The following is a 27,826-nucleotide window of genomic DNA, read 5'->3' as shown; positions in this document are numbered from 1 at the left end:
GACCGCTAGCAAGACTAATAAAGAAGAAAAGAGAGAAGAATCAAATAGTTGCAATAAAAAATGATAAAGGAGATATCACCACCGATCCCACAGAAATACAAACTACCATCAGAAAACACTATAAACATCTCTAAGCAAATAAACTAGAAAATCTAGAAGAAATGGATAAATTCCTCGACACATACACCCTCCCAAGACTAAACCAGGAAGAAGTTGAATCTCTGAATAGACCAAGAACAGGCTCTGAAATTGAGGCAATAATTAATAGCTTACCAACCCAAAAAAGTCCAGGACCAGATGGATTCACAGCCAAATTCTACCATAGGTACAAAGAGGAGCTGGTACCATTCCTTCTGAAAGTATTCCAATCAATAGAAAAAGAGGGAATTCTCTGTAACTCATTTTATGAGGCTAGCATCAACCTGATACTAAAGCCTGGCAGAGACACAACAAAAAAAGAGAATTTTAGACCAATATCCCTGATGAATATCAATGCAAAAATCCTCAATAAAATACTGGCAAACCAAATCCAGCAGCACATCAAAAAGCTTCTCCACCATGATCAAGTGGGCTTCATCCCTGGGATGCAAGGCTGGTTCAACATATGCAAATCAGTAAACGTAATCCAGCATATAAACAGAACCAAAGACAAAAACCACAAGATTATCTCAATAGATGCAGAAAAGGCCTTTGACAAAATTCAACAACGCTTCATGCTAAAAACTCTCAATAAATTAGGTATTGATGGGACGTATCTCAAAATAATAAGAGCTATCTATGACAAACCAACAGCCAATATCATACTGAATGGGCAAAAACTGGAAGCATTCCCTTTGAAAACTGGCACAAGACAAGGATGCCCTCTCTCACCACTCCTATTCAACACTGTGTTGGAAGTTCTGGCCAGGGCAATCAGGCAGGAGAAGGAAATAAAGGGTATTCAATTAGGAAAAGAGGAAGTCAAATTGTTCCTGTTTGCAGATGACATGATTGTATATCTAGAAAACCCCATCATCTTAGCCCAAAACCTCCTTAAGCTGATAAGCAACTTCAGCAAAGTCTCAGGATACAAAATCAATGTGCAAAAATCACAAGCATTCCTATACATCAATAACAGACAAACAGAGAGCCAAATCATGAGTGAACTCCCATTCACAATTGCTTCAAAAAGAATAAAATACCTAGGAATCCAACTTACAAGGGATGTGAAGGACCTCTTCAAGGAGAACTACAAACCACTGCTCAATGAAATAAAAGAGGATACAAACAAATGGAAGAACATTCCATGCTCATGGATAGGAAGAATCAATATCGTGAAAATAGCCATACTGCCTGAGGTAATTTATAGATTCAATGCCATCCCCATTAAGCTACCAATGACTTTCTTTTTTCTTTTAATTTTATTATTATACTTTAAGTTTTAGGGTACATGTGCACAACGTGCAGGTTTATTACATATGTACACCTGTGCCATGTTGGTGTGCTGCACCCATTAGGAGATATACCTAATGCTAAATGACGAGTTAATGGGTGCTACCAATGACTTTCTTCACAGAATTGGAAAAAACTACTCTAAAGTTCATATGGAACCAAAAAAGAGTCCGCATTGCCAAGTCAATCCTAAGCCAAGAAAACAAAGCTGGAGGGCATCACGCTACCTGACTTCAAACTATACTACAAGGCTACAGTAACCAAAACAGCATGGTACTGGTACCGAAACAGAGATATAGACCAATGGAATAGAACAGAGCCCTCAGAAATAATGCCACATATCTGCAACCATCTGATCTTTGACAAACCTGAGAAAAACAAGCAATGGGGAAAGGATTCCCTATTTAATAAATGGTGCTGGGAAAACTGGCTAGCCATATGTAGAAAGCTGAAACCGGATCCCTTCCTTACACCTTATATAAAAATTAATTCACGATGGATTATAGACTTAAATGTTAGATCTAAAACCATAAAAACCCTAGAAGAAAACCTAGGCAATACCATTCAGGACATAGGCATGGGCAAGGACTTCATGTCTAAAACACCAAAAGCAATGGCAAACAAAAGCCAAAATTGACAAATGGGATCTAGTTAAACTAAAGAGCTTCTGCACAGCAAAAGAAACTACCGTCAGAGTGAACAGGCAACCTACAGAATGGGAGAAAATTTTTGCAACCTACTCATCTGACAAAGGGCTAATATCCAGAATCTACAATGAACTCAAACGAATTTACAAGAAAAAAAACAAACAAGAAAAATTTACAAGAAAACACCATCAAAAAGTGGGCAAAGGACATGAACAGACACTTCTCAAAAGAAGATATTTATGCAGCCAAAACACACATGAAAAAATGCTCATCATCACTGGCCATCAGAGAAATGCAAATCAAAACCACAATGAGATACCATCTCACACCAGTTAGAGTGGCGATCATTAAAAAGTCAGGAAACTACAGGTGCTGGAGAGGATGTGGAGAAACAGGAACACTTTTACACTGTTGGTGGGACTGTAAACTAGTTCAACCATTGTGGAAGTCAGTGTGGCAATTCCTCAGGGATCTAGAACTAGAAATATCATTTGACCCAGCCATCCCACTACTGGGTATATACCCAAAGGATTATAAATCATGCTGCTATAAAGACACATGCACACGTATGTTTATTGCGGCACTATTCACAATAGCAAAGACTTGGAACCAAGCCAAATGTCCAACAATGATAGACTGGATTAAGAAAATGTGGCACATATACACCATGGAACACTATGCAGCCATAAAAAATGATGAGTTCATGTCCTTTGTAGGGACATGGATGTAGCTGGAAACCATCATTCTCAGCAAACTATCGCAAGGACAAAAAACCAAACACTGCATGTTCTCACTCATAGGTGGGAATTGAACAATGAGAACACATGGACACAGGAAGGGGAACATCACACACCGGGGCGTGTTGTGGGGTGGGGGGAGGGGGGAGGGATAGCATTAGGAGATATACCTCATGTTAAATGATGAATTAATGGGTGCAGCACACCAACATGGCACATGTATACATATGTAACTAACCTGCACGTTGTGCACATGTACCCTAAAACTTAAAGTATAAAAAAAAAGATTCAATGTGAGAAAAATATAGAATATTTTCTTTTTGATTTCTACTTTGTATGCCTTGTTTAAAGAATCTTTGCCAACATCTATATTATAAAGATATGCTTCTATATTCTCTTCTATAAGCAATAAAGTTTGCTTTTCCTATTATGTCTGTAATCCACATGAATTTTTGCTTCTTTTTGGTATGAAATTGGGATCCAATTTATTTCTACATGGAAAATCATTCCTGGCAGTGCAATTTATTAAATAGTCTACCCTTTCCCAGTTGCTTTATAATACCGTATACAGAGTTTCGATAGACACTTGGGTCTGTTTCTAGGCCGTGGTTATCATTTGATGTATTTTTTTTATCTCTGTGTCAAAACCACATTATTTTAATTACTGTAACTTCCTACTAATTCCTAATAGATGAAGGGCAAGATTCACTTATTATTCTTAAAATATCCTTGATTATTTCCATGTGAATTTTAAGAGCACCTTGTCAAGTTCCATGAAAAACATTGTCAAGACTGCAATATAAATGGATTTAATTACAGAGTATTGAAGAGTATATTGACACCTTTATGAAACAGACTCTTCCCCCTAAGAACATAGTATAACTCTGCATTCATTTGGGCCTTCTATTTTCTTTAGATAAAATCTCTAACTGTCTCTATAAAGGTCTAAAATTAGTATACGTTTAATTTGCTTAAGAATTAGAATTGCTTAGTATTTGCTTAAGAATTAGAATTGCTTAGTATTTGCTTAAAATGTCCTTTTGCATTGCTTAATTTTAAAATTCTTTGTTTTATTTATATTTAAACAAAATCTACTTTTTTGTAACTTAGAGGCAGGTATTCTCGGAATTTTGTTTCTTTCTATTAAATCCAGTTGTTGCTATTATTTTTTAATGATTAACAGCTATATAAATGTAAACTTTATGTTTCCCTTTCCCTCCAACATTTTATCATGACAATGTTCAAACAGCAAATCTGAAAGAATTTTGCATTGAAAGCCCTTATAATCACCATCTATACTCTACTTTTAATATTTAAACATACTTATTTTATCATATATCTATTTGGCTCATTCCTCTATATAACTATCTGTGCATCTTACTATTTGGTGTATTTCAGGACACATTACACAGATCAGTACACTCCCTGCTTGTTTCTGTCTTATAATTGATTATTTAAACCCGTGCTTATGTAATTACTGGTAAGTTTGAGTTCAGTTGTATCATTCATATTTTTGTCTTTTTTTGTGGCAGCCTTTTGGTGGGAAGTTTCTTTTCACTTTCTTGCTACCTTCTGCTATATTCTACTGAGAGTTTTTTTCAATAATAAATTGGTATTAATTTGCATCAAATGCTTTGTCTGCAATTATTTAAAAGATCATGTGATTTCTCTCCTTGAAATGCTAATATATGTAATTATTTTGGTTGATGCTTTTATGTTAAACAACCTTTCATTCCTGGGATAACCTCACTTGGTCATAAAAGATTATTCTTTACATATTTTGTTGTATTCTATTTGCTAATATTTGGTCAACAATTTTTGTGTCTATATTCATTAAGAATATTGTAATTTTCATTTTTCATAATGTCCTTGACTGGTTTTGTTAGCAGAGTTACACTGACCTCATGAAATGAATTAGGATGTGTCCCCTTCTCTATCTTCTGAAAGAGTTTGTAAAATACTTTCAAAGTATGATACGGTTCATTTAAATAAGACATCTAAACCCTGAATTTTATTTGAAGGAAGGTTTTTTTGTTCACTTTGTTTGTTCTTTTTTACATAGGCTTTAAGGACAATTTTATGCTTTATATTTTATGGGAGGAAGGTACAATAATTTCTCATATTTCCTGTGCCAACACATGCATAGCCTCTCCCATTACCAGTGGCCCCAACAATTGGTACCTTTGTTACAATTGGTGAACCTGCATTAAAATATCGTCATCACCAAAATTTCATAGTTTACATTAGCATTCTTGGTGTTTTTACATTTTATGGGTTTGAATGAGTGTATAATGGCATGTATCTGTCATTATAGTATTATTATACAGAGTAGTTTCACTGCCCTAAAAACCCTCTGTGCTGCCTATTCATCCTTCCCTTCTGCCTATCCCCTAGCAATCCCTCATCACTTTACTCTCTCCATGGTTATTTCATTTAGAGAATGTCATATAGTTGGAATCATATAGCATGTAGCCTTTTCTGATTGGATTCTTTCACTCAGTAATATACACTTTGGCTTCCTCCATGTCTTTTTATGGCTTGAAAGCTGATTTCCTTTCAGTGCTAAATTTTAATATTCTATTGTCTCGATGTGCCACAGTTTATCCATTAACTTACTGAAGGACATCTGGATTGCTTCTAAGTTTTGTCAATTATGAATTAAGTTGCTATAAACATCTGTGCACAGGTTTCTGTGTGGACATAAGTTTTCAACTCTTTTGGGTAAACACCAAGGAGCATAATTGTTGGATCACATGGTAAGAATATGTTTAGTTTTTAAGACACTGCCAATCTATTGTCCAAAGTGGTTGTACCATTTCGCATTCCCATCAACAATGAATGAGAGTTGCTGTTGCTTCACATCCTCACCAACGTTTGGTGATGTCAGTGTTCTGAATTTTGGACATTCTAATAGATGTGTAGTAGTACTTTGTATTGTTTTAATTTGCATTTCTCTAGCAACATATGATGTTGGAGCATTTTTTATAAGTTTATTTGTCATTTGTATAACTTCTTTGGTGAGTATCTGTCAAGACCATTGGCCCATCTTTTAATCAGGCTGTTTGTTTTCTTAATGTTGAGTTTTAAGATGTATTTATTATGTTGGATAATAGCCTTTTATCAGAAATGCCTTTTGCAAATATTTTCTCCCAGTCTGTGATTGCCTTCTCATTCTCTTGATGTGAGAAGGTTTTTATTTATAAATTAAATATCTCTAATGAAAATAGATTTCCAAGTTTTTGTTGTATCAGTTTTGAAAGTTATGGTTTTTCATTGAATATATCTAAACTGTCAACTATTTTGACATAATATAGTTTAAACTGTGCCTTTTAAAAATATCCTTTTAATATCTGTGAGACTTTTAGTAATTCTCACTTATTCCTAATATTGATAATTTCTATTTTCCATTGTCCTTGAATAATCTTGCTAGAGGATTATAAAGTTTATTAATCCTTTTATGAAACCAAGTTTGTTCATTTTCTCTATTTTTTGTTCATTTTGTACTATGTTAATATTCAGTGATCTTTATTTCCTTTCTTCTAATGACTGGTAGTGATTTGCTCTTCTTTTTTTAGTTTCTTAATATGGAAGGAGAAATCACTGCTTTTTATAACTTTCTTTGTCTATAATATAAGCATTTGAAGCTATAAGTTTTTCTTAGTACTGTTTTAGCCATAGTGCACACATTTTGATATATTGGATCTCCATTAAGTTCAAAATATTTGTAAAATTTTTGAGGTTTATTTTTTAGCCCATGAATTATTTAGAAGTGTGTTTTTTAATTACCGAACATTTGTATACCTAGCTATCTTTGTGTTATTGATTTATAATTTAATGTGTCTTTAGGAAATATATTCTACGTGATTTCACTTCTTTGAAATTTATTGAGACTTATTTAATTACAAAGCATATGGTCTGTTTTGGTATATGATTCATGTGTGATTGAGAAGAATGTTTAATCTATTGTTGTTGGGTTTAGGGTTCTATACAATGTAAATCTGGCCAAGTGTTTGACAATTTTATTCAAATTATATCCTTAGTGATTTCTTTTTATTTGTTGTATCAATTATCCTGATTGTGGATTTGTCTATTTATCAGCTTCGTTCTGTCCATTTTTGCTTCAGGTGTTATATAGTTTTGTTGTTAAATGGATACACATGTGAGATGGTTATGTCTCCCTGATGAATTGATCTATTTATAATTATGAAATGTCCTTCTTTATTTCTGGTATAATACTCTTCATCTGAAAGTCTATTTGTGAATAAAATCTGGGTTAAGAGTGTGTCTACAATTTATCTGATACTAAGATGGCCAAGCCAGCTGTTTTTATGGTATGTATTCTTTCATGCTTTTACTTTTAACCTATTTGTGGCTGGATGTTTAAAGTGTGCTTATTATAAACAGCATGTAGCTAGATCATTTTTAGTAATCTAGTATGGCAATCTCTGCACTTTCACTAAGAGTGATTAGTCCATTTACGTTTAGTAAATGTAATTTATTAATGTAATTATTGTAATTTTTATATGTGGACTTAGTGTAATATTACATTTGGGTTCAATTCTACCTTCTCAGCACTTGTTTTCTTTTTTTTTTTTTGAGAGAGAGTCTCACCCTGTCATCCAGGCTGGAGTCCATTGATGCGATCTGGGCTTACTGTGATCTCTGCCTCCCAGATTCAAGTGATTCTCCTGCCTCAGCCTCCCAAGTAGCTGGGATTACAGGCATGCACCACCACACCTGGCTAATTTTTTGTATCTTTAGTAGAGACAGGGTTTCACCATGTTGGCCAGGCTGGTCTCGAACCCCTGACCTTGTGATCCACCTGCCTCGGCCTCCCAAAGAGCACGTATTTTCTATTTGTGCCACTTGATCTTTGTTCATCAGTTCCTTTATTATTTTCTTTTGGGTTAATTTAATATATTTTAGAATTCCGTTTTACTTTCTGTATTGATATTTTAGTTAGGCTCTTTGGGTATATTTGTGTGTTTTAGCGGTTGTTCTGGAGATTTATTATTCATCTCTTACTGGTCACAGTTTATAAAACATTATCCTACTTTATGAAAAAACATAAGAAAGTATATTTCCAATTATCATCCTTCTGCCCTCTGTGCATTTGTTGTCAGATATTTCACTTCTATATGTGCTTGTCCACTGGACTCATCCCTTCGCTTCTCCTCTATAATTCTTCTCCATTAACTCTCCCCTCTCTCCCCTGACTCATTTGCTTTATTTTTATCCGATCATGTTTATTAGGACACAAACATGCTATTATTTCTCTCATCTTTAAAAAAATGCCATTAACACCACATCCATCTACATGATAGCCTGATTTCTCTGCTCTCCCTTACAGCAATATATCTTGAAAATTTTCTGTTCTTAAATCTTCTTTCCCATTTTTTAAGCATACACCAATCAAGATTTTCTTCACACTGTTTCTGCAAAAACGCTCTTAACAAGGATACCAATGATATCTACTTTGCTAAATACAGTGAATATAATGGTTAATTCTCAGTCCTCATCTTACTCGACCCATCAGCAGCACTGGACACAGTTGATCCCTCCTACCTCCTGAAGTATTTTCTTTGAATGGATTTCTTATAGATTTCCTCCTACAATACTTTATTTTCTTTCGCAGTCCTTTTTCCTGATTTCTCCTCAGCTTTCATAGGTCCCAGGGTTCAGTTGTTGGATTATTTCCCTTGCCTGTTTATAATAATACCCTTGGTGACTTCACCTTTCTTCATGGTTCAATTCCTAATTTATATCTCCAGTCCAGAGCTCTTCACTGGATTCCAATTTCATACACTCAGCTACCTGCTTGACATCTCCACTTTGATACTAAAATGGCATTTTAAATTTAAGATAAAAACCGAACTCCTAATTCCCCAATCATCCAAAATGTGCGTACTTCTACAATTTTCCCCATCTCAGTAAATGGCAACTTCATCCTTTTTATTGTTCAAGTCAGAAATCTTAGGATCATTTTTCCCCTGTCTTTCACTCACACACCACATAATCAGAGAATCCTATTTACTCTGCCTTCAGAGAATATCTAGCCGCCGGGCACGGTGGCTCATGCCTGTAATCCCAGCACTTTGGGAGGCCGAGGCAGGTGGATCACCTGAGGTCAGGAGTTCAAGACCAGCCGGACCAACATGGAGAAACCCCGTTTCTACTAAAAATACAAAATTAGCTGGGGTGGCGGCACATCCCTGTAATCCCAGCTGCTTGGGAGACTGAGGCAGGATAATCACTTGAACCCGGGAGGCGGAGGTTGCGGTGAACCGAGATCACGCCATTGCACTCCAGCTTAGGAAACAAGAGTGAAACTCCGTCTCAAAAAACAAAAAAAGAGAAAGAATATCCAGCCTAACACCACTTCTCAGCATCTTCACTGCTACCACCTTAGAATTATCATCTCTCACTGCAGTTGTAATTTCCAAACCCATCTACCCTCCTGTCTGTTCTCAATTCTTATGTCCAAGTGATCCTGTTAAACTGGAAGTCAGGTATATCATTCATCTCCTCAGAATCCAGTTGTTTCCCCATCTTACTCAAGGTAAAACCCAAAGTCCCTATAATGACTTATGAGGCCCCATGTGACTTGGTTTCCTCTTATCTCTGTGACCCCGATCTCTTATGATTCTTCCCCTTACTCCTTCCGTTTCATGTTCATTGGCTGTCTCACTGTTTCCTCAATGTGCCTGGCATGTTTCTATCCCTGGGTCTTTCCACTTGCTCTTCATTCTATTAGAAGTGCTCTTTTCCCAGATATCCTCATGGCTCACTTTCTTACTTCCTTCAGGTATTTGTTCAAAAGTCCCCTCCTCAGTGAGGTCTTTCCTGGATACCCTATCTATAATTGTAATCCCCACTCCCACACATTCTCATCCCTCTTTATTTTTTTCCCCTCCTGTGTTAGGATTCTCCAGAGAAACAGAACCAGTAGGATGCATGGATAGATGGATGGATGGATAGATAGATAGATAGATAGATAGATAGATAGATAGATAGATAGATAGATAAAGAGGGATTTATTATGGGAATTTCTTTATGCAATTATGGAGGCTGAGAAGTCTCACAGTATGCCATTGTCAAGCTGGAGAATCAGGGAGCCCAGTGCCATAGCCCAGTCCGAGTCTGAAGACCTGAGGCCCAAGGAAGCTGATAATGTAATTCTCAGTTCAAGGCTGAAAGCCTGAGAACCTGAGGAGGCAGAAAGTGCTGGTGCAAGTCCCAAGTCCCGGAGTCCAAAGGTCAGAAAACCTGGAGTTCTGATGTCTAAGGCCAGGAGAAGAAGGGAGTCCCAGAAGAGAGGGTGAATTGTTTTTTATCTGTATTTTTCTTCTATCTGGGCCTTCAACTGATTGGATGGTGCCTGCTCACATTGAATGAGGGTGGATCTTCCTTACTTAGTCGGCTGATTCCAATCCTAATCTCTTCCAGAAACATTCTCACAAATATACTCAGGAATAATGCTTTACAAGCTATCTGGGTATCCCTTACCGTAGGTCAAGTTGACACCTAAAATTAACCATCACACCTCATTATTTCTTCTCTACATATTTACCACGTATTGTCATCTCATGGATTTTTGCTTTTCATTTTTGCTCATTCACTGCTCTGTCCCCAGGGCAGAGAGCACACCTGGTACATGGCGGACATTGGCAGCACCTAATCCCTTTGCATGCTCCATCTCGTCAGTTTGGCTTCAAGTTAGATGTTTAAATATGTACATTCTTTCTCCCATTAGCTACAAACCCCATGACCTTTACATACTTGTCAGTCCAGGAAAAAAAAGGTACATTTATTTAACAAATATTCATTGAATGTCTGCTGTGTGTCAGATATTGCATTGAGATGCTTAAGACAATGTCCAGCAAGTTATACAAGATTCCTACTCCAATGCCCAGTGAGTAGACAGACACCTCCTTCCCCCCAAAAATTAACAAGTAAAATAAATATGGTTCAGAAATAAATTGCTGTTGAGTAAAAAAAGAAAATAGAATGTTTATAAATGGCACATAATGGATCATATTATGAAGTGATCAAGATGGCTCCTATGACTCCATCAGCAAATTCAAGTATAGTATATTAATCTGTTCTCATGATGCTAACAGACATACCTGAGACTGGGTAATTTATAAAGGCAAGAGGTTTAATCAACTCACAGTTCCACATGCGTGGGGAGGACTCACAATTATGGTGGAAGGCATAGGAAGAGCAAAGTCAAGTCTTACATGGCGGCAGACAAGAAAGCATGTGCAGGGGTACTCCCCTTTATAAAACCATCAGCTCTCATGAGACTTACTCACTATCATGAGAACAGCATGGGAAAGACCTGCCCCCATGATTCAATTACCTCCCACCAGATCCCACCCATGACAAGTGAGAAGTATGGGAGCTGCAATTCAAGATGAGATTTGGGTGGGGACACAGCCAAACCATATCAAACAGTATATTTAATAAATGGCTCATATGTGTGTAGAGTCCTCTTCTAAAGTACCTAATATTTTAAAATGTTAAGGTGCCACCCCTTTGCTTGCTGGCCTTGCAACCAACTACACAGCACCAAGTCACATGCATTATAAAATAACAAATCAGAGAACATGCTACTAACATCTATCCTGTGTTTACTGAGCAACTGCCTTGGGGCTAGGAGGGAGAATTTAGATACTGTACACCAAGTATACATTGATTCATTTACCCCTCGCTGCTGAAATAAGAAGAAGGCATTCCTAGCCTCATTTCACAATGAGGTAACAAAGTATCAGAAGATAATCCCTTCACTTTTAGCAATCAAGTGAAGATTCAAATAGATGATAATCACATTCCAAATCTTATATCTTCTATTAGTCTCCTGAAAAACCCCTGCCACAAATTTTCTAGTCCTCACATGTTCTTTCTGCTCAGAGCTAGTCTGCCAAGCTCTATCAGAACAGTCACAAGTCCCAAGTCTGGAAATTTTTCTCTGCCCACCACACCCAATCTCCCACCACCCTCATTCCTTTCCCCTATCAACCAATATCTATTCCCTGAGGTCTTCCATTCTGCCTGAAGTACAAGGGATCAAGAACTGCTGAAAATTCAAAGCTTCCTATGAGAAGGTGTATTGAACATCTTTCAGAATTTTAGGCTAGGGCCAGAAATTTTAATGATGGAATTTTATCTGTATTTTCTCTAGCCACATGAGAAATGTTCATGAATTTGAGCTTTCCCAGTGGTTCCTAAAATCACCCCTCAAGTAAATTTGGCACTGGAATGGACTCCTAAGACGCTTTGTGAGGGCTTTCTGGCTGCAGCTCTGAGGCACTGATACCTATTAGGTGCAGAGCATCTAACTCTTGTCCCTGTGGTTCCCAAGCATACCTGCTGCCGGGGACTGGAAAGATGCAAGTGTCACTGGCCCTCTGGCCATGAGTACTCTAGTCAGTATTTTCCATATCTGAGGTCCTTAAATGAGTCATCGTGAGGATACAGACATGGTTTCTGTAAAGTACTAGCACATAGTAGGCATGCAATAAATGGCGGTAGTGCTTAATGGTTTTCACTCTCTATCCTAATCAAGGGCTTTGGGTCCACCCATCCCTCCTCAAAACTGTTTAATAAAGTCAAGACACCATTTAAATAAAAATGGTGATGGAGTATATTGCCTAATTAACTGTTCTGGTAATTAAATTGCAACAGAAATGGCCTATATGCACTTCACTGGACATTTATTATAGCTTAATAAGGTAATGATTGTATGATAAATACATACCACTTTATTACAAGGAATAGATGCTCTGAACTTTAACAACTGCTGGCGAAAGGCTAAAACTATTCCAAAGTTTGTGGAGTCTCTGTCAATTCAGGAGGTTCATTAACTCCTTCATATTCTTCTTCACTTTTTTAATATCAATTGGTTGGACAAACATGATAAAACAATTTTGTTGGTCCTCATTGCCACACTTCATCCCTGCTCCTAGTTTTCTGATTAAGCATGGTTGGCATCAGATGCCACATGGAATGGTAACATATCAGGGCTGAGAGAGCTTGGGGAGGCCAGGTGGCTCACCCTGTCATGCAAAATCCAAGCACCAGAGAAGAGGTATGTATGCCTTGCCCAAGGTCACACAGGTGAGAGGCTCAGGACAAAAACCCAGCCCTCATGCCTTCTTCTCCCATGTTCTTCTCATGACACGAATATGTGCTTTTGGAAGTCAGTCTTCTCTTCTTCCCTGGAGTATCTTCTCTCCCTGCTCATTGACATGAAAAGGCCTGTTTTCTTTTCCAAAATAGAAAGACACATTCTCTGAGGCAGGAAGCTCAGGGGCTGGAATTCACAAAGGTGTAAGGGACTGATATACAATCCTGTTCAGATGGTGAGTTTTGACACAGATGGCAGGAGAAGCTGACAGCATTGGGGAAGTGATGTGCAGGAGCCAGCTTCTACTGGATCAGATTGCAGGAGTTCAATTTGCATATTCCTTCCCTGCTTCAATGAGACTTCAAGTTGGTAGCTTGCAATCAGCCACTGTGCAAGTATTTAACCATGGAAAAAGGTAAATACTATAAACTGGAGCTTTAAAAAGCAATGTTCTACAAGAAAACCACTGATTAGGGCTTTACGGGCCTGCAGGGAGTGGGTAACAAGGAATGAGGGAGTGTGCGGGAGGTTGAGTTCAGTTGTATTTGATGAAGGCCAACAGAGCCCATTTTCCAATTTTGCCAAGAGTTGTTCCTGGGCACAGCTTCCATCCCCAGGATCTGTCTGATCCAAGTCCATGTGCACAGACTTTTTTTTTTTTAATCAAAAGAAACTGAACACAGAAAGGAGAAAAATAGGGCTACAGAAGAAGATAGTTCAAAACATGCTTCTGCTTGATTAATGCTGATTAGCATTCCAAAAAATACATTTGAAAGAGTTTCTCTATTGGTTGAATATAAATTATAGTGCTTGCCAAAAAGCATTGTAGATTTTTTAAGCTTTATGAAACTGAAGTTAAAAAAAAAAACCTTCAAAAATCATGGCTCTCATGATCACCCGTCACTTAATTAAAACCCAATAATTGCCTTATTATATCAAAGGAATTTCTTCCTGGATGCATGCAACAGAGAAAAGAACCTTAACTTAATATTTTTTATTAAAATCATGCATTTGGTTCTTTGTTATACTAAACGATGAAAGAACACAATGATGGTATTATCCCAATCGTATGAGCCAGCATTGCAGGGTAGGAATTAGAAATTAAAGGAACATTGTATCAAGTGAGAAATCATATGTTTAAATCAATGACTTACCTGCTTTATTACTAACACACATTAAAGCCCACGAGATTTAGAGGGCACCCAGCACTGTTTTTCCTTCCTATTATTTCCAGGCTATGATTAGAGTTGAGGTCTGTGAAGGTTGAAGCAACCTTTGCCTCCTGTGACTCTACAATGACCTACCTCCTATGATAGCAGAGAATATGAATTCTCCCTCATCAGGCCTGGGAGGTGAAGACCAGCCGATCCCAGAGCCCTGTACCATGAACCTTCTGTGGGAAGTAGGTAGATGGGCAACTCCCCAGGTGAGTTTAACATCTCAGATGACTTTAATGAGTAGCCAGGGCTGACAGCCACTGCTCCTGGTCTTTTTCATCATGCCTTGCCCTCTGTTTCAGAGTGAGCATGTCTCTCATGTTTATTATCAAATCACAGAGAACAGCCCAGATGCCTCTTCCCTTTTCTTCCATGATAGGCACCTGCTAAGAGTAACGTTCTTTATTATGTCACATTATTTCATTCAAACCTCAAAAGCATGCTGCCAGGTAGATATTATTATTCCAATTTTATGATAAAAAAGATATGAGCTGTTTTTATTCACACCATTTCTGGCCAAATGTGTGGATTTTTTTTTCCCCACACCAAATAATTTTCCAAATCTCTAGACACCAACTAGGTGTCCTACAATTCAACTCAATTCTGACGCTAACTACTCTGAGTTTGTGCAGACCCCACAGGTTAAGGGCTAAGTTTCACAAGACTGACTCACTTAGCACCAGGTACAAGTCCCAGGTTTTCACCTGTAATTCTGACAAATTCGTTATAAATTGGAGGTTCCTACAACCCCTTTCTTATGGTTGATAATTTACAAGAACAGCTCACAGAACAAAAAATAGTGTTTTTACTTTTTATTATTAGTTTATTATAAAGGATACAACTCAGAAACAGCCAAATGGAAGAGATGTATGGGGCAAGGTATGGGGGAAATACTGTGGAGCTTCTATGCCCTTTCTGGACATGCCACCCTCCCAGAACCTCACTGTGTTCACCAACTCAGACGCTCATGATTTAGGGATTTTATAAAAGTTCTATTACATTAGCATGATTGATTAAAATATTGACCATTGGTGACTGAACTCAACCTACAGCCTCTCTTTCCTTCTCACTTCCCAGGTTAAGGAATGGGGCTAAAAGTTTCAACCCTCTAATCACATGGTTGATTCCTCTGGCAACCAGCTCCATCCTAACTGTTATCTAGGGGCCCTTCAATAGTTACCTCATTGGCATAAACTCACGTATGGTTTAATGGGGCCTTGTATTAGTTCATTCTCACATTGCTATAAAGAACTACCTGAAATGGGGTAATTTATGAATAAAAGAGGTTTAATTGACTCAGTTCTGCAGGCTATAAAGGAAGTATGGCTGGGAGGCCTCAGAAAACTTACAATCATGGCAGAAGGTAAAGGGGAAGCAAGCACATCTTACCATGGCAGAGCAGGAGAGAGAGGGAGTGAAGTGGGAAGTGCTACACACTTTCAAACAACCAGGTCTCATGAGAACTCACTCACTATCATGAGAACGGCAGGGGGGAAATTCATCCCCATGATCCAATCACCTCCCACCAGGTCCCTCCTCCAACATTGGAGATTATAATTCAACATGAGATTTGGGTGGGGAAAAAGCCAAACCATATCAGGCCTCTTATGCATAACAAAAATGTTCCCATCACCTCTACCACTCAGGAAATTCTAAGGGTTTTATAAGCTCTGTGTCAGACACAAAGCCCAAATATATATTTCTTATTATCACAGAGGGTAAAAAGTATGTTCATCCAAACCAGGACAATGCCAAGTAATACATCAGGACTCCATCTAAGTCCTGAGATTTTAAGAACTGGAGCACCCCAATTCCACTTGTGGAAAAATGCCTGGACCTCAATTCCCAAGATTCCAAATTAGTTACTGGGTCCCATGCATCATCATTTTTTAAAAGTTCCAAGAGAGATTCTAACATGCAAACAATTTTGAGAACCGTTGAGCTAGAGTGTGTGGTCATAACTCCCTGCCATCCCAATAAGGATATGAAAAGATGTTAAACATCACTAATCATTAGAAAAATGCAAATCAAAACTGTAATGAGACACAACTTTACACTGTTATGATAGCTATTATCAAAATAGCAGAAAATACACGTATTCATGAGGATATGAAGAAATTAGAACACTGTGCATTGCTGGTGGTATTATTAAATGGTACAGCTACTGTAGAAAACAGTATGGCGGTTCTTCAAAACATTAAACAGAATTATCATATAATCCAGCAATCCCACTTCTGGTATATACCCAAAAGAATTAAACGCAGGGACTCAAATGGATATTTGTACACCTATGTTCATGGTAGCATTATTCATAAGAGCCAAAAGGTGGGATCAACCCAAGTGTCTATGGATGGATGAATGGATAATTGAAATGTGGTATATACCTACCATGAAATATTTCTCAGCCTTAAAAAATATGTCTGACACATGCTACAGCATGGATGAGTCTTGGAGACATTAAGTGAAATCAGCTAGTCACCAAAGGATAAATATTGTATGATTCTACTTATGTGAGGTTCCTACAGTGATCAAATTTATAGAGACAGGAGATTGGTGGGTTCCAGGGACTGAGGGGAAGAAGAAAATAGAGTCAGTATTAATGTGTACAGAGTTTCAGTTTAGGAAAATGAAAAAGTTCTGGAAATATATGACAATGGTGAAAGTGGTAGAACAATACGAATATACTTCATGTCACTGAAGTATACACTTAAAAATAGTTAAAATAGTTAATTTTATAATATGTATATTTTGCCACAATAAAAAATACAATTAAAAAAACAATCAGAGGCAGGTCAAAGATGGCCAACTAGAAGCAGCAGCAATCAGAGGCTCCCACGGAAAAGAACCATAACAGTGTATGAATCCTGCACCAGCAACTGAGGTATCCAGGTCCTGTCATCAGGACTGACTAGGCGGCTGGTGTGACCCACGGAGAGGAAGGAAGAGCAGTGTAGTGCAGCAGCCCACCTGAGAGCCACAGGGGGCAGGGGAGTCCCCACTCCCCAGCCGAGGGAAGCAGTGAGTGAGTGTGCTACCCAGCCTGGGAAACTGCTTTTTCCATGGAACTATGCATTCCATGGATTGGAAGATCCCACTCATGAGCCCAAGCCACCAGGGCCTAAGGTCCCAACCACCAAACTATGCCGATTCTCAACAGCCACTCAGCTAGAATCTTCTTAAGACTGCCAAGTTTCCAATGGGAGGGGCAGCCAGCACCACAGCTGCATCTGCCTGCTGTCTAAGCCGTTTGAGCTCCTTGGGAGAGAGGTGGCAGACAACACTGTGACTGCTAGCTGCCTAACATACCAAGCTCCCAGGGGCAGGGAAAAGTAGCAGCCACCTCTATAGCTCCAGGCCCCACTTTTCTCCTGCTGGAGCCATGGAGGATAGACGACTTGGTCCCAAGAGGTATTCCCCACAGCCTAACACACCAGCTGTGGCATACTGCAGCGAGAGCGCCTCTTCAGGCCTGACCCTGACCCATACCTCCTCACTGGGTGGGGCCTCACCGCAGGAACTCCAACAACTCCAGCCAGGGGCTCATGGACAGAACTCTGATCTCCCTGGGCCTGAGCCCTAGGGGGAGGGGTGGCCATGGTCTCCATGGACAAGCACACTTAGTCTTTCCTCCTGCTAGTTCTGAGGGATCCTGGTAACCCACAAGGATCCTGGCAACCCAGATGAGTGGGTTTCCCCGCAGCATAGCAAACCCCTGCCACCAAGGGACAGCCAAAGTGATGTGTTAAATGAGTCCTGCTCCCCATGCCACCCAACTGGGTGAGATCCTCCAACAGGGGTTGTCAGACACCCTATATAGGAACATTTCTACTGGCATCAGGTCAGTGTCCCTTGAGGTCAGAGATCCCAGAGGAAGGAGCAGGCACCCATTTTTGCTGTTCTCCAGCCTCCTCGAGTGACATCTCCAGGCATGGGAGTGAACCAGATGAATAGGGCCTGAAGTTAACCCAAAAAAAAACTGCAGCAGTCCTACAGAAGAGGGACCTGACCATTGAAAAAAAAACAAACAAACAGAAAGCAACAACAGCATCAACAAAAAAGTCCCCATAAAAACCTCATCCAAGGGTCAGCAGCCTCAAAGATCAAAACTAGACAAACTCATGAAGATGAGAAAGAATCAGTGAAAAAACACTGAAAACCCAAAAGGCCAGAGTGCCTCTCCTCCTCCAAATGATCACAATGCCTCTCCAGCAAGGGTGCAGAACTGGATGGAGGATGAGGTGGACAAATTAACAGAAGTAGACTTCAGAAGGTGGGTAATAACAAACTCCGTTGAGCTAAAGGAGCATGTTCTAATCCAATGCAAATAAGCTAAGAACCTTTATAAAAGGTTACAGGAGTTGCTAACTAGAATAGCCAGTTTAGAGGTCATAAATGACCTGATGGAGCTGAAAACAGCACAAGAACTTCATGAAGCATACACAAGTATCAATAGCCAAATCAATCAAGCAGAAGAAAGGATATCAGAGTTTGAAGACCATTTTGCTGAAATAAGGCAGGCAGACAAGATTAAAGAAAAATGAAAATGAACAAAAAAACCTCCAAAAAACATGGGACTACGTAAAAAGACCGAACCTATGATTGATTGGAGAACCTGAAAGAGACAGGGAGAATGGAACCAACTTGGAAAATACACTTTGGGATGTTATCCAGAAGAACTTCCCCAACCTAGCAAAACAGGTCAACATTCAAATTCAGGAAATACAGAGAACACCACAAAGATATTCCATGAGAAGATCAACTGCAAGACACATAATCATCAGATTCTCCAAGGTCAAAATGAAGGAAAAAATGTTAAGGGCAGCCAGAGAGAAAGGCCAGGTCACCTACAAAGGGAAGCCCATCAGACTAATAGCAGGTCTCTCGGCAGGAACCCTACAAGCCAGAAGAGACTGCTGGCCAATATTCAACATTTTTTTTTCTTTTTTGAGACAGAGTCTCACTCTGTTGCCCAGGCTGGAGTGCAATGGTGCGATCTCGGGTCACTGCAGCCTCTGCCTCCTAGGTTCTAGTGATGATTCTCCTGCCTCAGCCTCCCGAGTAGCTGGGATTACAAGCATGCGCCACCATGCCCACTTAATTTTTGTATTTTTAGTAGAGACTCATTTCGCCATGTTGGCCAGGCTGGTCTTGAACTCCTGACTTCAGGTGATCCACCCACCCTGGCCTCCCAAAGTACTGGGATTACAGGCATGGGCCACCATGCCTGGCCTCAACATTCTTAAAGAAAAAAATTTTCAACCCAGAATTTCATATCCAGCCAAACTAAGCTTTATAAGTGAAGGAGAAATAAAATCCTTTCAGACAAGCAAATGCTGAGGGATTTCGTCACCACCAGGCCTGCCTTACAAGAGAGCTCCTGAAGGAAGCACTAAATATGGAAAGAAAAAACCAGTACCAGCCACTACAAAACACACCAAAATATAAAGACCAATGACACTATGAAGAAATTGCATGAACTAGTATGCAAAATAACCAGATAGTATCAAGATAACAGGATCAAATTCACACATAACAATATTAACCTTAAATGTAAATGGGCTAAATGCCCCAATTCAAAGACACGAACTGGCAAATTGGATAAGGAGTCAAGACCTATCGGTGTACTGTATTCAGGAGACCTGTCTTACATGCAAAGACACAAACAGGCTCAAAATAAAGGGATGGAGAAAAATTTACCAAGAAAATGGAAAGCAAAAAAAATATAAATAAATAAGCAGGGTTTCCAATACTAGTCTCTGAGAAAACAGACTTTAAACCAACAAAGATAAAAAAAAAAAACAAAGAAGGGCATTACATAATGGTAAAGGGATCAATTCAACAAGAAGAGCTAACTAACCTAAATATATATGTGCCAAATAGAGGAGCACCCAGATTCATAAAACAAGTTCTTAGAGACCTACAAAGAGACTTAGACTTCTACACAATAATAATGGGAGACTTTAACACCTCACTGTCAATATTAGACAGATCATCAAGACAGAAAATTAACAAGGATATTCAGGATGTGAACTCGGCTCTGGGTCAGTGGATCTAGTAGACATCTACAGAACTCTCCACCCCAAATCAACAGAATATACATTCTTCTCAGTGCCACGTGGCACTTGTTCTAAAATTGATCACATAATTGGAAGTAAAGCATTCCTCAGCAAATGCAAAAGAGCTGATATCATAACAGTCTCTCAGACCACAGTGCAATCAAACTAGAACTCAGGATCAAGAAACCCACTCAAAACCACACAGTTACATGGAAATCGAACAACCTGCTCCTGAATGACTCCTGGGTAAATAGTGAAACTAAGGCTGAAATTAAGAACTTCTTTGAAACCAATGAGAACAAAGAGACAACGTACCAGAATCTCTGGGACACAGCTAAAGCAGTGTTAAGAGGGAAATTTATAGCACTAAATGCCCACATCAGAAAGCTAGAAAGATCTCAAATCAACACCCTAATATCACAATTAAAAGAGCTAGAGAAGCAAGAGTAAACAAATCCAAAAGCCAGCAGAAGACAAGAAATAGCTAAGAGCAGAACTGAAGGAGATAGAGACACAAAAACCCTTCAAAAACATTAATGATTGCAGGAGCTGATTTTTTGACAAAATTAACAAATAGATACACTGCTATCTATTTTATCTATTTATTAGCTAGACTAATAAAGAGAGAAGAATCTAATAGACACAATAAAAAATGATAAAGGGGATATCACCACTGACCCCACAGAAATACAAACTACCATCAGAGAATACTATAAACACTTCTACGCAAATAAACTAGAAAATCTAGAAGAAATGGGTAAATTCCTGGACACATACACCCTCCAAAGACTAAACCAGGAAGAAGTCAATCCCTGAATAGACCAATAACGAGTTCTGAAGTTGAGACAGTAATTAATAGCCTACCAACCAAAAAAAGCCCAGGACCAGATGGATTCATAGCCGAATTCTACCAGAGGTACAAAGAGGAGCTGGTACCATTCCTTCTGAAACTATTCCAAACAATTGAAAAGGAAGGACTCCTCCCTAACTCATTTTATGAGGCCAGCATCATCCTGATACCAAAACTTGTCAGAGACACAACAAAAATAAAACTTCAGGCCAGTATCCCTGATGAATGTCAGTGTGAAAATCCTCAATAAAATACTGGCAAACTGAATCCAGCAGCACATCAAAAAGCTTATCCACCATGATCAAGTCAGCTTCATACCTGGGATGCAAGGCTGATTCAACATATATAAATCAAATCAATAAATGTAATCCATCACATAAACAGAACCAATAACAAGAACCACATGGTTATCTCCATAGATGCAGAAAAGGCCTTCGATAAAATTCAACATTCCTTCAATAAAAGTAATGTTAAAAACTCTCAATAAACTGGGTATTGATGGAACATATCCCAAAATAATAAGAGCAGTTTATGACAAACCCACAGCCAATATCATACTGACTGGGCAAAAGCTGGAAGCATTCCTTTTGAAAACCAGCACAAGACAAGGATTCCCTCTCTCACCACTCCTATTCAACATAATATTGGAAGTTCTGGCCAGGGCAATCAGGCAAGAGAAAGGAATAAAGGGTATTCAAATAGGAAGGGAGGAAGTCAAATTGTCTCCGTTTGAAAACAACATAATTCTATATTTAGAAAACCCCATTGTCTCAGCCCAAAACTCCTTAAGCTGATGAGAAACTTCAGCAAAGTCTCAGGATACAAAATCAATGTGCAAAAATCATGAGCTTTCCTATACACCAAAAACAGACATGCAGAGAGCTGAGTCATGAATGAACTCCATTACTCCATTCACAATTGCTACAAACAGAATAAAATAATCTAAAAATACAGCTAACAAGGGAATTGAAGGACCTCTTCAAGGAGAGCTACAAACCACTGCTCAAGAAAATAAGAGAAGACACAAACAAATGGAAAAATATTCCACCCTCATGGATAGGAAGAATCAATATTGTGAAAACGGCCATACTGCCCGAAGTAATTTATAGATTCCCATCAAACTACCATTGACATTCTTCACAAAATTGGAAAAAAACTACTTTAAATTTCATATATAACCAAAAAATAGCCTGTATAGCCAAGACAATTCTAAGCAAAAAGAATAAAGCTGGATGCATCACGCTACCTGACTTCAAGCTATACTACAAGGCTACAGTAACCAAAACAGCATGGTACTGGTACAAAAACAGACATATAGACCAACAGAACAGAACAGAGACCTCAGAAATAACACCATACATTTACAACCATCTGACCTTCAACAAACCTGACAAAAACAAGTAATGGGGAAAGGATTCCCTATTTAATAAATGGTGATAGGAAAACTGGCTAGCAATGTGCAGAAAACTGAAACTGGACCCCTTCCTTACAACTTATACAAAAATTAACTCATGATGGATTAAAGACTTGAATGTAAAGCCCAAAATCATAAAAACCCTAGAAGAAAACCTAGGCAATCAGGATATAGGCATGGGCAAAGATTTCATGATGAAAAAGCCAAAAGCAATTGCAACAAAAGCTAAAATTGACAAATGGGATCTAATTAAACTAAAGAGCTTCTGCACAGCAAAAGAAATTATCATCAGAGTGAATGGGCAATCTACAGAATGGGAGAAAATTTTTGCAATCTACCCATCTGACAAAGGTCTAATATTCAGAATCTACAAGGAACTTAAACAAATTTATAAGAAAAAAAACCACCCCATCAAAAAGTGGGCAAAGGATATGAACAGACACTTCTTAAAAGAAGACATTTATGTGACCAGCAAACATATGAAAAAAAAGCTCAATATCACTGATCGTTAGAGAAATGCAAATCAAAACCACAATAAGATACCATCTCACACCAGTCAGAATGGCAATTATTAAAAAGTCAAGAAACAATAGATGTTGGTGAGGCTGTGGAGAAATAGGAATGCTTTTACACTGTTGTGGGAATGCAAATTAGTTCAACCATTGTGGAAGACAGTGTGGCAATTCCCCAAGGATCTAGAACCAAAAATACCATTTGACCTGGCAATCCTGTTACTGGGTATATACCTAAAGGAATATAATCATTCTACTATAAAGACACATGCACACATATGTTTATTGAAGCACTGTTTACAATAGCAAAGACATGGAACCAACTCAAATGCCCATCAGTAATAGACTTGATAAAGAAAATGTGAGGGCAGGCGCAGTGGCTCATGCCTGTAATCCCAGCACTTTGGGAGGTCGAGGAGGGTGGATTACTTGAGGTCAGGAGTTTGAGACCAGCCTGGCCAATGTGGTGAAACCCTATCTCTACCAAAAATACAAAAATTCACCAGGTATGGTGGCGGGCACTTGTAATCCCAGCTACTCAGGAGGCTGAGGCAGGAGAATCGCTTGAACCCAGGAGGCGGAGGTTGCAGTGAGCTGAGATCGCACCACTGCACTCCAGCCTGGGTGACAGAGCAAGACTCCATCTCGGAAAAACAAAACAACAACAACAACAACAAACGAAAATGTGATACATATACATCATGGAATACTATGCAGCCATAAAAAGGAATGAGATCATGTCCTTTGCAGGGACATACGTGAAGCTGGAAGCCATCATCCTCAGCAAACTAACACAGGAACAGAAAACCAAAACCAAACACCGCATGTTCTCACCCATAAGTGGGAGCTGAACAGTGAGAACACATGGACATAGGGAGGGGAAAAACACATCCCAGGGCCTGTCAGCAGGTGGGGGGTGAGGGGAGGGAGAGTGTCAGGACAAACAGCTAATGTATGCAGGGCTTAAAATCTAAATGACAGGTTGATAAGGGACAGCAAACCACCATGGCACACGTATACCTATGTAACAAAACTGCACGTTCTGCCCATGTATCCCAGAACTTAGAGTTAAAAAAAAATAAAATTAAATTTAAAAAGTCCTGGCCATTATTCCCAAACCTGGGTGTGCAATGTTCCTTGGAGAGGTGGGCAGACTAAATGCAGATCCTGGAGTTTCACCTCCAGGGATTCTAGCTCTGCCACTCTATCCTGAGTCTCAGGAAGCTCAAGTTGATTAAAACGCCCATCTTAGTCTGTTTGGCACACCTATAACAGAATACCTGAGACTGGGTAATTTATGAAAAACAGAAACTTATTTTATCATAGTTCTGGAGGCTGGGAAGGAAGTTTAAGATCAAGGCACCAGTAGGTTTTGTGTCTGGTGAAGGTCCAGTCTCTGCTTCCAAGTTGACATCTTGAAGTCTGTGTCCTATGGACAGGAGGAATGCTATGTCCTCACATAATGCAAGGCAAAAGGGCGAAAAGGGATAAACTCCCACCATCAAATACTTTTGTGAGGGCACCAATCCAATTCACAAGAAAGGAACCCTCATGGCCTAACCACCTCTTAAAGGCCCCACCACTTAATACTACCACATTGGCAACACCTGAATTTTGAAGGGGACACATTCAAACCACAGCAATGCCTATGGTCCTAGGAACTCATTCAGAGAAACTCTATTCTTACTAATATAGATCAGAGAGGAGAGGCAAGTGTAGACTGTAGGCAGGGTTCACAGAAGTAGCAGATTTGAACTACCCCTTGAACTAGGCCTTAGAATATGGATAAGAAAATCTCCCAACTTACCTGTTTCCCTCGACCAGGCCTTCATGTTTTACCAGCTGCCTAATCTCCTGTAAGAAAGTGTTCACTGAGGATTTACATGGATCCTGGGCTCCGTTCACTAGACCTCACCCATCCCACTCAAGCACCACTGAGTCTGTTTCTAACTTAAAATGAGACCCACCCTATTGCTCAACTTCAAGGAGCAACACCTGCTTCCTTTGTGATCCAATCCATGAAAGGGCGGAGCCATGGAGAGGAGCTTTCGCTGGTACATAGCTCACACAGGGGTGACTCCAAAATCACAAAACATAAGACTGAGATATGGGAGCAGAGAAAATGACTACTTCCATGATATGGTCCCAGAAGAGGCTTTTTACCCTCATCTAGAGAGATAGGTGAAATTGCCAGGCCATAAGCCAGCTGCAGGGCCAGCCCCCATTGCCCCCTATTAGCACGTATCTAGCACACGTGGATTATTTAAGAGCGTCAATTAAAAGTCAGGGTATGTGCTCTATGTATTTGAATCTGCAATAATCCAGGCCAGAGGACCTTTACCGATGACAATGTTGGAAGTTATTTTTTCTCTTGTGAATTTCCAGGATCTTGGAAATACGGAAGCAGTCTAAATTCAGTCACTTGGGGATTTCGATGGATTGATTAGATTTTTTACGGATCAACATGTAGTCTCTTTGAAGAACTGTCCCAGGACTCTAAGGCAGCAGAATTGTCAAACTGACAGTCTTTGCTCCTCCTGAAAGGAATTTTGTCTGACCCCCTTTTGACTGTCTTCCATGCTGAGCGATATATCCAGAAATTCAGAGAAGCATAATCTATGTCCTTTAACCAAAAAAGAGGCTAAACACACAAACCCATGGAAATCCTATCCTTGCAGCCTTTCTTCCAAATGCAAAGAGTGCATAAGAGTGAAAAACCTCCTCCTCCTAAGATGCTTCTCTAGAGGCCTGGCTTCTTTGTAATTCCCAGAACTTTTAGCCTAGGAAAAACTTCAGGCTGACAAGGGGAGAAACTGAATTCCTCTAGAATTTTCCCATGAGATACCTTAAAAATTGCACTGTAATCCCACATGGAGCAGAGTGGATCCAACAAGCCCTGCAAGTGGCTTTCCCCTCACCTGGTTATGGAGCCCAGAACATGTCCCATAACTTCTCTGGGCCTCAGTTGCCCTTCAGACAAAAGAGGGTTAGACAGTCCTCATGTCTACCCCAGAAGACAGTAAGTCAGGACATGATTAAACACATGTCTCTTATGAAGGTACTTGGAAAAAAGTCTAATAAGCTCTATAAACAGAGAGTGTCTCCACATTTTCAATGTTCATATTGCCTTTAATGTAGACACCCAGTCTATCCTGGGGGTGGGGAGTGAGGAGCGACATTTGGCAACAATTTACACTACAGATTAATACACCCACCTTGACATTTTCAAAGCCTGGCTCAGAAGAAAAAGTCCCTTTTTTCCCTGAAGCATTAAGAGAAAATGTGCATGATTATCATCTGTCTAAAAAAAAAAAAAAAAAATGAGGAAAGAAAGAGGGAGGGAAAAGGAATACAGCTGAAGTGACACCGAGAAACTCACCATTTTATTCTGCACAATTGAACTTCATTAATCATAGAAAATCAGAGATGGAAAAGACCTATTAGGTCACCCCATCTATCCCTCTGAAAGCATTAAAAGCTTTCAAATGAGACAGAAATCGGAGGTCCTGACTGCTGATGGCCATTAAAGATAGTTTTTGTGAAGAAAAATGTTAACCTTCGTGTCTCTGACAAATTACACTCTGGGTGGTTACAGGCCGCCTTTGCCAGAGCGCCCCAGTTCTGGGGTTGGAGATCACCACCCCTTAGCATGAGTGCTGCTAAGTGGCTTCGGCAGGGACCCCTATTAGATAACCACCACTCGTTGACAGCGAGGACCCTGCAGAAGCAAGCATGGCCCAGTTTCCTGCTCTTCCTCTGTTTTCCATGCACAGAGGAAGGATGCAGTTTCCTCTCCAAAACACCTTTCATTCAGGTCCTGCTTTTCCCAGGGAGCCATCCTTCTCTGGCTAGCCCACAGTGCAGCTCCTTTGCTGAGCCTTTACATCTTTCCATTCTGGGCCTCACCAAGCAGCCCTGGCCTACAGATGGAACACCTGCTGTTTCAAGATGTCCCAGATCTCTTTGACCCTTCCTCTGGCCAGAGTCCAATTGCAAGGAATTGTCTTCATCCCACTCCATGTGGCTGTAGTGAGGTAGAACCCCCCTTTCTAGTTCATAAGAGTGGTCACATACCCCAGCCTGCTCATCATAGTAGCTCAGCCCTCTGACTACAGTTATTGGCCAGGGATGAGCACATGACCCAAGCTGCTCCAATCTAGGTCATTCTCTGGAAAGAGAAGCTTTCTCTTTCCTCTGATGACATGAAGGTGGCAAAATACAAATCTGAAACTGCAGTAGTGGCCACTCCCACTGCATGGAAGCAGCTCATGTAATCAGAATAGAATGAAGACAACACATGAGGAGGCAGAGAGCTGTATGTACCTCAGGAGTCCCCAAGGACAAGCACTCCTGTTTTTCTCAGTTATGTAGCCAATAAATTAAGCTTCTACACTTAAGCTACAGTCTTGCATCACTTAATGTTGGAATACATATTGTTAGACAATTTTGTTGTGAACATTATAGAGTATACTGAACAAACCTAGATGGTATAGCCTACTCCTAGGCTGTATGGTATAGCCTATTGCTCCTAGGCTACAAACCTGTACAGTCAGCATGTTACTGTATTGACTACTGTAGGCAAATGTAACACAGTGGTAATGGTACATCTAAATACACCTAAGTATAGAAAAGGTACCATAAAAATATGATATAATCTTATGGGACCACCATCATATATGTGGTCTATCATTGATGGAAACATCATTATGCAGTATATGACTATGCCTTGAACTTTATTTCTCTCCCTGGGACCTGTGGATTCCTAATCACCAAATGCCCACTAGGTTCTGTCATTCTACACTTGCTTACATGTGGAAATCTTGAATCCCCAAC

General features: G+C 39.5%; 1 long non-coding RNA gene across 1 annotated transcript in view; it reads right to left on the bottom strand.

The window, feature by feature from the left end:
* The window catches only part of LOC107969478 (uncharacterized), a 64,204-nt gene extending 39,253 nt beyond the window's left edge, over positions 1-24,951 (bottom strand). Inside the window, exon 1 of the long non-coding RNA XR_001711315.4 lies at positions 24,801-24,951. This is a non-coding gene — a long non-coding RNA (uncharacterized LOC107969478). The remainder of the gene's footprint in view (positions 1-24,800) is intronic.
* Positions 24,952-27,826: the final 2,875 nt, after the last annotated feature.

The sequence above is a fragment of the Pan troglodytes genome, chromosome 17, assembly GCF_028858775.2.
Source record: "Pan troglodytes isolate AG18354 chromosome 17, NHGRI_mPanTro3-v2.0_pri, whole genome shotgun sequence".
Taxonomy (NCBI): domain Eukaryota; kingdom Metazoa; phylum Chordata; class Mammalia; order Primates; family Hominidae; genus Pan; species Pan troglodytes.
Note: the sequence above shows the minus strand (reverse complement) of the source record. Positions and strands in the feature narration are given on the sequence as shown.